Raw genomic sequence first — 13,349 nt, forward strand, 5'->3', positions numbered from 1 at the left:
ACACAATAGTAGTTCCCTGTAGACTTCTTAGTCTAAGTCAGGGCATACTACAGATATGCACCCACGGTCAATGGACTCGGCTCAGTCAGTGGCAGGACTTTCCACTGCCCCCTCGGCCGGGCCCAGACAACACCCCAGGAGTACATTCTTATACACAGGTACAAACAATTTACACATCACTCCTGACGTATTGAGGTACAACCCTTCTACGTAGTCAGGTGCCGCCTCTCACCTTGTACATGTTGGGTCGAACAAAACAACTCTGTCCATCATATTACCCTTTTGCCCCTGTCATTGGGATGGGTTGGCCTGTTCTTTCTTATCTGTGTAATGTTCCACGGTAGGGTGTTCTGGAAGCATGTTGCTACTTCAATATGCTAGGTAGATATGTTTATGCAACATCAACCCTCTTCTTGCCAACTTCGGTGAGCAATGTGTTCCTTTAGCTCACAGCTGCACTTTGCTTTCTGTTAGCAAAGTCTTGACCATTACTTTGGTTCAGGCCTAAGGCCTCATACTGGGCCTGTACTTACTACAAACGCTTCCCAAAAACCACAGGCCAGATAAGGGTGGAAGGCACCCAGCCAGGATTTATTGTCAAGCAAGGCACAAATAACAGTTGTTAGGAACAGTATACTGTACTGATACCCTGTGTATAAGCACCTGCTGCAATAGACAGACACAAACAGTGGAAATTCCACTGCCCCACTAGATCAGACAAAGACGGTCACCAAGACATCACGTCATATACAAGTACAAACAAAGTGCACCTCACTGCTGATGCTTCAGGTTATCGCCCTCTGACATTGTCAGGTTAACACCTTCTTATGCTACTTAGATACCACCCATCTCCCTGTACCTCGTGGTTTGATTAGATCATCTCTATCCCTCATGCTGTCATTTTAGACCCTTTCCTGAACCTGGGTCCATATCTGTAAGGAGTAGGTACCAAAGTCTATTTTAATGAGCAGGTGAGACCTTGTGATTTCAACTTGTACCAGTTACTGTTCTGCACCTGGAACAATTACCAGTTAGCGTTCTGTACTCTCAGGCCTGTCTGTGTCAAGTTCTGTTAGCAGAGGCCTGCCTCTTGCTCACAGTTTAGCTTTGCTTTGAGCCATGTTTTGTCCATGGTTGCCAGGCTGCAGGCCTCACACCAGGCCTGTGCTGTATGGACTAAGGCCTTCCATCTTACTACACTTGGCTGCTCAGTAGTTTCCTTCTTCTCTTCTTCCTCACCTTCTGGTTTTCATCAACAGAGCCAAAGACCCACGAGGACACAATGGCAATAAATCCGCCGAACTACTGTAGTCCTGGGAAAATTACATTGGATGGTGGTGTATTTGAGGCTGTTTTGCTCTGAAAGTTGCTTCCCAGTGTTGCACTGGCTAAGGACAATGAATTACTGTTTTCACACTGAATCCAATACCTTTGGTTGGGTGATGCTTAGTTTGTGTAATTAATCAATCTCCAGTGGTTCACCACGTCAGGCCACTCTGTCACCAACTTCTCCCATAATTATAGTCATAGACTAGAATCACATGACTGGAAGGGACCTTGAGTGGCCACCTGGTCCAGTCCCCTGCACTCATGGCAGGACCAAGTATTATCTATCCTAGAACGTGTGATCAGCTGCTCTGACATGAGGTATTTTAAGCATGAGTTCTGTGTGCACCAGCCACCTACATGTGTAGGTTTGTTTTAAGCTAGAACTGATGGTTGCCCAGTCTAGGAGAATAAGCACTTCTATACTATACTAGCTGTTCGGTATCACTGTACAAACATTTTACACGCAATCTAAAGCCACTCAGCTTTTCAGTGATTAGGAGTTGAAAAAGCAGAACCCTATTGTGTTCTCTGCTCCTCCCTCCTTGTCCTGAACAAAGAAGGCTTCAGTGAAAATCAGCATCTTAACAGAACCAACCAAGGCTGCTGTAATGACTTCCTGGTTACTACGAGGTCTGGTGTTTCAGGCTGGTGTTAAAATGGAGAGCTTTCTGTTTCATTGGCATGTTTAAATCCAACAGGTCTTATCTTTTTTCATTAAAGTGCTCAGAGTTCAGGGGAGGAAAGTCAACAACAGTCTGCTTATACCAGATTCAGTGTGAATCTGAGATTCTCATGTAGTTTGGTGAAGGCCCTTAAGATGGTCTGAAGGGCTACATGAGAAAGAGCAACAACCATGTTGTCATTCGCGAATTGGAGCTCCATGGTCAAGGTCATGGAGGTTTTGCCTTTATAGAATCGTGGAATAATAGAGCATTAGAACTGGAAGAGACCTTGAGAGGTCATCAAGTCCAATTCCCCACCCTCACAGCAGGACCAAGCACCATCTAGACCATCCCCAATAGATGTCTACCTAACCTGCTCGTAAATATCTCCAGTGATGGAGATTCCACAACCTCCCTAGGCAATTTATTCCTGTGTTTAACTACCCTGGCAGTCAGGAAGTTTTTCCTAACATCCAACCTAAACCTCCCTTGCTGCAGTTTAAGCCCATTGTTCCTTGTCCTATCCTCAGAGGCCATGGAGAACAAATTTCCTCCCTCCTCCTTGTGACCTTCTTTGAGGTACTTGAAAACAGCTATCATGTCCCCTCTAAATCTTCTCTTTTCTAAACTGAACAACCTCAGTTCTTCTAGTCTTCCCTCATAGCTCTTGTTCTCTAGACCTTTAATCATTCTTTTTGCTCTTCTCTGGATCTTCTCCAATTTCTCCAAGTCTTTCTTGAAAGGCAGTGCCAAGAACTGGACACAATACTCCAACTGAGGCATACTCAGCACTGAGTAGAGTGGAAGAATGACTTCTCATGTCATACCTTCAATACTCATGTTAATGAATCCCAGAGTTATGTTTGCTTTCTTTCAACAGAAAAAAGCAGTCATGTAGCACTATAAAGACTAACAAAATAATTTATTAGGTGATAAGCTTTCATGGGACAGACCCACTTCTTCAGATCATAGCCTTACCAGAACAGATTCCATATATACAGCACAGAGGTCCAAAAATTATTTTCAAGGTTGGCAAATCAGAGAAGCAGGGTGGGGTGTGTGTGGCTAGGAGGGGAAATTAACAGTAAGGTCAAACATCAACGTATATAAGAGAACATACTTTTTTCAAAAGCATCACACTGTTGACTCATATTTAGCTTGTGGTCCACTATGACCCCTAGATCCCTTTCTGCAATACTCCTGCCTAGGCAGTCACTTGCCATTCTGTGTGTATGAAACAGATTGTTTCTTTCTAAGTGGAGAACTTTTTATTTGTCCTTATTAAACTTCATCTTGTTTACCTCAGATCATTTTGAATTATGCAGTTGCAACCCCTCCCAGCTTGGTATCATCAGCAAACTTAATAAGCGTCCTCCCTGTGTCAATATCTAAATCGTTGATGAAGATATTGACTAGAACCAATCCCAAAACAGACACCCTGCAGAACCCCACTTGTTATGCATAATTGCAAACCATTAATCACCTCTTTCTGAGAATGGTTGTCCAGTCAGTTATGCACCCACCTTATAGTAGTCCCTTCTGAGTTGTATTTGCCTAGTTTTTTCACAAGAAGATCATGCAAGACCGTATCAAATGCCTAACTAAAGTCTAGGTATAGCACATCCACCACTTCTTCCTTATCCACAGGAGTTGTTATCCTGTCAAAGAAAGGTATCAGATTCGTCTGGCATGATTTGTTCTTTACAAATCCATGCTGGCTGTTAGCAATCACCTTATTTTCTTCCAGAACTTTGCAGATGAATTCCTTAATTACTTGCTCCACTATCTTTCCTAGCCTGTAGTTTCCTGGGTTGTTCTTTTCTCTCCCTTTTTATAGATGTGCACTATATTGGCCTTTTTGTAGTTTTCTGGAATATCTCCCATCTTCCAGGACTTTTCAAAGGTTCTGGTATCTTCTCTATCACCTACTTGAGTATTCTAGGATGAATTCCATCAGGTCCTGGTGACTAACCTAGCCTAGCCACCTCCTCCTATAGCTCTCCCACCTACTTCCTGAGAGATTCCATCAGAAGACACCATCCAGAAGGGATGTCCCCCCCACCAGCCTGGACTTCAGTACGTGGGAATTTCAAGTCACAGTCCCTGCAAAACCACATCAGGGTCTGGGTAGGGGCATCCCTGGTCAGGAGGTCTGTCTGACTACAGGCTCAGGTGGAGGAGACAGGAGCAGTGCTGGTACAGGTGTCGTGGATCTCCCTAACCATAGCAGAATACCCTCTGTCAAACTCCCTCTATCAAACTCCCCCTTGTAACTCCCCTGTCTGCAGCCCCCTGGTTGCTCTGCCTCTGGTTTTTTAAAGCCTGCAAATCTAGGTTAGGCCTTCCCCGTTATCAGCCACATGGGGGAAGGCTGATCTAGGGCAATCAAGGGAACAAAGGATCAAACCCTCTCAGATACGCATTTCCAACTGTCAAAGTAACTGAAACTGAAAACACCTGAGACTGAAAAGCTTCCTGTTCATACTACAGACAATCTTCAGGCCATCTGGAAGCTTGCTATCAATGAGGTGAAGATGCAGAATAGCAACAAGGCAATGATGCAGTCGTGTTTGACTCCTGTTTTGACCTCAAAGGGGTGGCTTTGGCACCTGTTGTTGCTCAATACTGTGGCAGTCATGTTGACATGAAGCAGCCTCAAGGTGTCAATGAATTTTTGGAAGCAGCTGATCTTTGAGAGGATGGTCCACAGGGCACTATGGCTACATCTACACGTGCAGCCAACATCGAAATAGTCTATTTCGATGAATAACGTCTACACGTCCTCCAGGGCCGGCAACGTCGATGTTCAACTTCGACGTTGCTCAGCCCAACATCGAAATAGGCGCAGCGAGGGAACGTCTACACGTCAAAGTAGCACACATCGAAATAGGGATGCCAGGCACAGCTGCAGACGGGGTCACAGGGCGGACTCAACAGCAAGCCGCTCCCTTAAAGGGCCCCTCGCAGACACAGTTGCACTAAACAACACAAGATACACAGAGCTGACAACTGGTTGCAGACCCTGTGCCTGCAGCATAGATCCCCAGCTGCCGCAGAAGCAGCCAGAAGCCCTGGGCTAAGGGCTGCTGCCCACGGTGACCATAGAGCCCCGCAGGGGCTGGAGAGAGAGCATCTCTCAACCCCCCAGCTGATGGCCGCCATGGAGGACCCAGCAATTTCGACGTTGCGGGACGCGGATTGTCTACACGGTCCCTACTTCGACGTTGAACGTCGAAGTAGGGCGCTATTCCTATCTCCTCATGAGGTTAGCGACTTCGACGTCTCGCCGCCTAACGTCAAAGTTAACTTCGAAATAGCGCCTGACGCGTGTAGACGCGACGGGCGCTATTTCGAAGTTGGTGCCGCTACTTCGAAGTAGCGTGCACGTGTAGACGCAGCTTATGAATGATTAAGTCAAAAGCTTTGGTTAGGTCAATGAAACTCATGTATAAGGCTTGGTTTTGTTCATGTCACTTTTCCTGCGGTTGCTGGGCTGTGAAAATCATGCCTGCTGTTCCTCAGAGTGGTCAGAAGCCACACTGGGAGTCTTAGAGAATTTCTTGTGAAAATGGCAGGAGTTGGTTTGCAAGCATTTGAGCTAAGATTTTCCCTGCCGTTGCCAGAAAGGAGATGCCATGATCATTTCCACAATCCGACTTGTTGCCCTTCTTGAAGAGATTGATGATCAGTGTGTCTCTGAACTCTTGCAGCATCTGCTTCGTATTCCAGATCTTGAGACTCAGGAGGTGGAGTTGTTTGTGGAGCTCGGACCTGCCTTCTTTGATGACTTCAATGGGGATTCCATCTAGTCCAGTTGCCTTGTTGCACTTCATTGCTTTGATGACAGCTTGGACCTCACTCCAGCTAGGAAGTGTTGCAAGATCTTCCCTCGGCAGATGCTGAGGGGTTTGGTCAAGGGATTCTAGAACCACGGTAGAGTGGCAGTTCAAGAACTCATTATAGTGCTCCCTCCAGCGAGAAGCAATGGCTTCATTGTCTTTCAAGAGTTAGGTACCATCCTTTGATCTCAGGGGATTGATTACACAGTTTCTCAGCCCATAAACAGCTTTGGTGGCATTGATGTATCATTGATGTCTGTGAGATGCTGGCGATCCCACATCTTCTCAGTCCACCGCTGGTTTTTCAGAGTCCTTGTTTTATGTTGCACTTCCGCCTCCACCTTGGCATGCGCTTCTCCCTTCTTTGTGCAGTTGATGTCACTTTGCCAGGCCCTAAAGGCTTTCCTTTTCACCTCACCCAGGTGTCCAGTTTCCACACTGTTCTCATTAAACTAGCCCTGATGCTTCCTGGACTGGTAGCCAGTGGTTTCTCCACAAGATTCAATGATGGCTCTTTTCAATTGACACAAGTGTTCTTCAGGGTGTGCTGTTGGTAGCTTTCTTTGGCGTGCTATCCGGAAGTCACTTCATCCGATGGGGTCCTGATGTTGTCCAGCTGCTCCTGGAAGCTGGGGCTGCCTTGCTGTTCTGGATGCTTGAGTGGGGATCTGGGGCTGCCCAGACTCTGGGGGTTAGGGTGAGGAGAAGGTGGGTCTGCGCAGCTGCTAGCTTCTGAAAGCAGAGGCACTAGCCTTGGGCAGGGGCCAGCAACTGGGCAGGGGCCTCAGGTGCAGGACAAAGGCCAGAGGCCAGGTGTGATGGGGTTCAGGGGTCCCCAAGCTCTGCACCCCATCTACAGGCAGGAGTGACTCTCACTTAGCAGGAGAACAGTGGGTTTATGAGCCTACAGAGGCACAGCATTGTTCAGAGGCGTCAATATAGCAATCAGAAACAGCCAGTCCAATCCATTTTGAGGAGAGGAGGCCCCAAGGGGACCCCAAGCCAAGGCTTTGCCACCTCCTTTTTCTCTCTCTTTCTCTCTCATAGAATCATAGACTCACAGGGCTGGAAGGGACCTCAGGAGGTCATCTAGTCCAGCCCCCTGCTTCAAGCAGGATCAGCCCCCACTAAGTCATCCCAGCCAGGACCTTGTCAAGCCGGGACTTAAAAACCTCGAGGGATGGAGAATCCACCACCTCTCTAGGCAATGCATTCCAGTGCTTCACCACCCTCCTGGTGAAGTAGTTTTTCTGAATATCCAACCCACACCTCTCCCTCTTCAACTTCAGACCAGACTTCTACACCTCTCAGCCCAGACTAACTGCTTTCCAACTCCCAGTTCCAAATCAAATCCCTCAGGCTCCACCTCCCACTTTGTCTGCAGTACAGAGGTGTTCACCTGGTCACCTAGGTTGCCCTCAGCAGGAACCCCATGCCCTATGTGAGCCACACACACATCCATACACGTATCCCCCACGACATCACATCTCTCCCCCATTCCAGACCACACTGAATAGGGTCACTTAGCCGGTGACCTGGGGAAGTTCGGGGCCCTCCCTGCATGATAGGGCATCAGCTATGCCCTCAGTGCTCCCCTTGATGTGTACCATCTCCATGTCATAATTCTGCTGGGGGGGGAGGCTCCCCATCAGGAGCTTGGCATTGGCCTCTTCCATGTGATGCAGCCAGACAAGTCCTATTGGTTCCCTGGGGGTGGTTGGTCTCCCTGCTTCAGGCCCTGGTCCATCAGCCCCATTCTCAAGTTGGGCAGGCAGGGCCCAGACAGCTGCTGCAGCACCAGCAGATCAATCAGTTCCTCTCTGGTTGGGGCCCCTGCCCCATTTGCCCACCAGTCCATACAGCTGCTCCAGCAAATGTTTGGAATTCAGTCACTGTCCAGTAAATGAAGGTACGAATGCTTTCCACCCTTGGCATTTAGCCACACAACCAAAATGGTTGTGTGCCTCAGTTTCCCCATCCATACCACATAATAGGTTTAGAATGTTCATTCTAATGTGAGAGGTTGCAAGACTAGTTACAGGAAACAATGGTGACATTTCAGAATTAAACTCCTTCAACGTACAGTTCATGCTTATACATCGATGTCAACACATTACATGGTTCTTTCAAAACATTCAGAATATGGTACAATTCTACAGCTTTTGGTAGCAGCACCCAACTGGTTATAGCAGTCATAAAACAATTGACGTCCATCTGGCTTTAGAGTGGCACTGCTCCCTTGAGCCACAACCAATTCCTTCTGGGCTTCAGTTGCACTCAAGTCCAACTCTGGGATCTTACCACCATTTTGAGCCACCGTAGGCTCAGGCAAAGAACCAGCTTCTCCAGAAGTAGAAGCACCTTCCTCACAAAAAGGACTAGTGTCCTTATTAGGGATGCCACTGCCCTTCACAGAGACATTCCCTCTGTTCCAGCCCCCCGGCTGGATTCAGGATCACACCTAGCATGCTCTTTTGTGGTTCCCTCTCCAGCTACCACAGGCTGGGGGAGTCTTCCTCAGACAATGGATTCGTTTCCTCATTGGCACCTTTTCCAAATGCAGGCTCTGCTCTCTCTCCCCAGGAAAGCTGCTGTTGTTCAACACAGACAGACAATCGGAGACATTCTCCTCTATCCCAGCCCTGCTGGCTGATCTCAGACACATACCCAGAAGGTGAACCAGCTTCTCTCACAGACTACTTGCCATTGCCAGTGGACAAGCAGCTTTCCTGCATATACACACAGGCACCCTTCCCCAGCCCAGGCTTGGAAAACGCTTCACAGGCCTGTCGTGGCCACTAATAGACAATGGGTGTCCCATACATCGTGTATTGCCCCCCCTCCTGTCCCAATGGAGGGGCAGGCGGCGGTGAGCTCGGTCCCATACAGCTAGCAGGACAGGGGCGTGCCTCACACTACCCTCCCGGCAGGTCTGGCCCCGGGCCACCGACTAGATGTGTACTGTTTAAGGCCCAACCCATGCCCTGCTGACATGGCTGGGTGGACAAGTTGAGGGCAGCTGGTGCAGGCTTGCTGTGTGGTTTCCAGGGCCTTCCCAGAGCAGAAGAACAGCTTTGCTTGGCTTGACACTCGCTTTGTCCTGCCCTTTCTCCAACAAAGGTTAGTCTAGTAAAAGACCTCCCATCCCCCTCTCTCTGGGGATGTGGCTGGGTTTAGCGTTGTAGAGATGTAAGGAGAGGGATGTGTGAGTACTTCTAGGGGTTTGGACAGTAAGATGGTCTCCAATGGCTGCTAAGAAAAACTCGCCCCCGACCTCTTGTCCATTTCACATCGTCTGTCTCAGGTTGGCAGCAATTAACTTTTCAAATAGGAAATTCACCTGTTGCTCCATAAAAGACTGAAACCCACCTGCATACAAACACCTAGTGGGGACAGAGATGTCTTCTGTCCTCAATAGCTTTCAGCCACAGTAAATTCACTAGTAGGTGTTTGTAAGAGTAACACACTTTTGGACCTCAAGTCTTAAGGCATTGCCCAAGAGATTTTTGACCACCTAAGGAATGTTTGTTTACTCCACCTCTTTTAATAGCTAGCCGGATGGTTTATTTCTGAACCGTTGACTGTTGGCAGCACTGATTTCATTTGTGACTACTAATTTTGCAATTAGACTAAATAAATTCTTAACAAAAGCTAAAATGCTGTTAAAGATGGTGAAATGTGAATTGTGCTATTTTAAGAAGGGATTTATTTTGTCAGTAATTTAAATGTTTGACTTCTTAAAAAGTACTTTCAAAACTAAAATACTATTGTTTCTTTATTATTATTATTTCTTAATACATAGCTGTGTATTTACTACTTAATTTCTTGCCTGAACTAAGGCTCAGAAGTCTTTCTGTCTAAGTTTTGTCATTGGATCCAATTTTTTAGTTTACTACCATTAAGTTTGATGTGCTAACAACTTTTGAAAACTAACATGAATACAAATGTCAGTCATTAAGCGTTGCAGTGGAGTTGTTGATCCTATCTTGTACACTAATGCCAGAAGCCTAGGGACCAAACATGAAGAATTAGAGGCCCTGGCACAGTCACACAAGTATGAGGTGGCTGGAATAACGGAGACTTGGTGGGACGATTTGCATAACTGGAGCGCCGTCATGGAAGGTTATAAACTGTTTAGGAAGGACAGATGGGGAGAAAAGGAGGAGGAGTTCTGCTCTATGTGAGGGAGAAGAATCATTGCTTCGAGCTCCAGTATAAAGAGGGAGAAAATCCAGTTGAGTGTCTTTGGGTTAAGCTTAGAAGCGGAAGTAACAGAGGTGAGGTTATCAGAGAGGTAGCTGTGATAGTCTGTAACTTTGAGAACAACAAGAAGTCCTGTGGCACCTTATTGACTAACAGATATTTTGGAGCATAAGCTTTCATGGGCAAAGACCCGCTTCGTCAGATGCATGAGTGGGGGGTGGTGGTTTCAGAGGGGTATTTAAAGAGTGGGGTCCCAGAAAGAGGGAGGGCCAGAGCTGATAAGGTCTATTCAGCAAGGTGAAAATGGCCCATTATCAATAGTATATATCAAAAGAGGAAAAAACACGTCAGATCAGACAGGGGGGATATGACCCATTGTCAGAGTCTAATGGGGAGATATTAACACCCAGGGCAGAGAAGCTGCTTTTGTAAGGTGCGAGCCACTCCCAGTGTCTGTTTAATCCTTGGTTAATGGAGTTATAGTTGCAAATAAATTGCAGCTCAGAGATTTCTCTCTCCATCTGATTTTTGAAATTTCTTTGTTTCAGGACTGCCACCCTTAAATCAGCTATTGAGGTGAGGTTGTAGTTGGTGTCTGCACAGACTGCCAGAGGGAGTCAAAGGGAGATGAGATAGGTGAGGTTTTCTTCAGGCAGCTAAGTGAAGCTTCCAGATCACAGGCCCTGGTTCTCACGGGAGACTTTAATCATCTGGACATTTGTTGGGAGACCAATACAGCAGCACAAGAGACAATCCAGGAAGTTTTTGGAGAATGTTGGGGATAACTTCCTGGTACAAGTGCTGAAGGAACCAACCAGAGCTCTGTGCAACTTGACCTGCTGCTCACAAACAGGGAAGAACTAATAGGATAAATAGAAGTGGGTGGAACCCTGGGCTAGCTTGACGGTCAGGCCCAATGGGTAGTGCTCAATGGCTCAATATCTGGATGATGGTCGGTGTCAAGTGCAGTTCCTCAAGGCTTGGTTCTGGGACCAGTGTTGTTCAACATCTATATTAATGACCTGGATGAGAGACTGGATCGCACCCTTAGCAAGTTTGCAGATAACACAAAACTAGAGGGAGAGGTAGATACGTTGTAGGGTAGAGATTGAATCTAGAGTGACCTGGATAAATTGGAGGACTAGTAGTAGGCATCCTTCAGTCTGCATAGACTATGGATCGCACCCTTTATAGTTTCAATTGAGGACTTCATTTACAGCATCTACTGTGACTATGAAGACCCACACGAGAGTGACAGTCCTTGCTGCATCTCTTGCAGACGTGGTGGGTGTCTGGCAAGTCCTTAGTGTGCTTTCTGTGTGCTCGCTTCTCCTCTGCTAGCTGTCTGATCCTCATCTTGCCCTTCTGAAGGCCCTTGTGTAACCCCTGCCTCCATCTGCTGTGGTCGTCTGCTAGTTCCTCCCAGTTGTCCAGCTCGATGTCTACCTCTCTGAGGTCTCTCTTGCAGACATCTTTGTAGCGCAACTGGGGGCGTCCGGGAGGTCTTTTGCCAGAGGTTAGCTCACCATACAGGATGTCTTTTGGAATCCTTCCGTCATTCATCCTGTGGACGTGGCCAAGCCAGCGGAGCCGACGCTGCCTGAGGAGGGTGTGCATGGTTGGGATTCCAGCTTGCTCGAGGATGGTGACGTTGGTCACTCTGTCTTTCCATGATATTCCAAGGATGCGCCTGAGGCAGTGCAAATGGAAGACGTTCAGCCTCTTTTCCTGGCAGGCATACAACGTCCAAGTCTCGCTGCCATAAAGGAGGGTGCTGAGGATGCAGGCTCTCTAGACTTGCATTTTGGTGTGAGTGTGCAGCTTGTTGTTATTCCACACTCTCTTGCTGAGTCTGGACAGCATTGTGGCCACTTTTCCGATCCTCCTATTTAGCTCAGTGTCCAACGACAGGGTGTCAGTGATGGTGGACCCGAGGTAAACGAACTCGTGGATGACCTCTAATGTATAGTTGTCAATGCTGATTGATGGGGATTCAGCAACATCCTGACTGAGTACGTTTGTCTTCTTTAGGCTGATGGTAAGCCCAAAGTCCTTGCACGCTTTGGAGAACCGATCCAGCAGTTTTTGAAGCTGGTCTTCTGTGTGAGACACTACAGCAGCATCGTCTGCGAACAGCATGTCTCTGATGAGGACTTTCCGCACCTTAGACTTAGCTTTCAGCCTTGCAAGATTAAACAGTTTCCCATCAGATCTTGTGGGCAGCAAGATGCTCTCTGTTGAAGATCCAAAGGCATGCTTCAGGAGGAGTGTGAAGAAGATCCCGAACAATGTCGGAGCAAGCACGCATCCTTGTTTGACGCCGCTCCTGATTCTGAAAGCATCTGATAATGCGCCGTCATATTGGATGGTTCCTCTCATGTCTTCGTGGAACGACTGGATCGTCTTCAGTAACCATGGAGGACAGCCTATCTTGTGGAGCAGTTTGAACAAACCATCCCTGCTGACCAAGTCAAAGGCCTTGGTCAGGTCGATGAAGGCTATGTAGAGTGGCTTCCTCTGCTCCCTGCACTTCTCCTGCAGCTGCCTTAGAGAGAAGACCATGTCAACGGTAGACCTCTCTGCGCGGAATCCGCACTGCGATTCAGGGTACACCCTCTCAGCAATCTTCTGGAGTCTGCCAAGGATGATGCGAGTGAACAGTTTACCAGTGACGCTTAGGAGGGAGATTCCACGGTAGTTGTTGCAGTTGCTTCTGTCTCCTTTGTTCTTATACAATGTTACAATGTTAGCGCCATGCATATTCTGTGGAACCTCACCCTCTTTCCAGCACAGGCACAGTAGCTCATGTAGGGGTTCCAGGAGTGTGTCCGCGGCACACTTGATTACCTCTGGTGGTATACCATCCTGGCCAGGGGCCTTTCCTGCTGCAATGCTGTCGATGGCTCTCTTCAGTTCATCCACAGTCGGTTCTTGATTCAGTTCGTCCATAAGTGGTAGGAGCTCAACGACATCGAGGGCTGCGTCAACCACAACGTTCTCGCATGAGTACAGCTCGGAGTAGTGCTCAACCCAGTGCTCCATCTGTTTGGCTTTGTCAGCGATGACTTCACCAGATTTGGATTTCAGAGGTGCCATCTTGTTCTGGGTGGGTCCTAATGCCTTCTTCATACCCTCGTACATTCCTCTGAGATTACCAAAGTCATCACAGGTCTGGATGCTGCTGCATAGCTGGAGCCAGTGGTTGTTGGCACAGCGCCTGGCTGTCTGCTGTACTGTTCTTCTGGCCGCTCTAAGTGCTTGCTGGGTACTCTGGCTCAGTGAGTGTTTGTACTTGAGGAGTGCAGCGTGCTTCTTT

The sequence above is a fragment of the Carettochelys insculpta genome, chromosome 3 (genome assembly GCF_033958435.1).
Source record: "Carettochelys insculpta isolate YL-2023 chromosome 3, ASM3395843v1, whole genome shotgun sequence".
Taxonomy (NCBI): Eukaryota; Metazoa; Chordata; order Testudines; family Carettochelyidae; genus Carettochelys; species Carettochelys insculpta.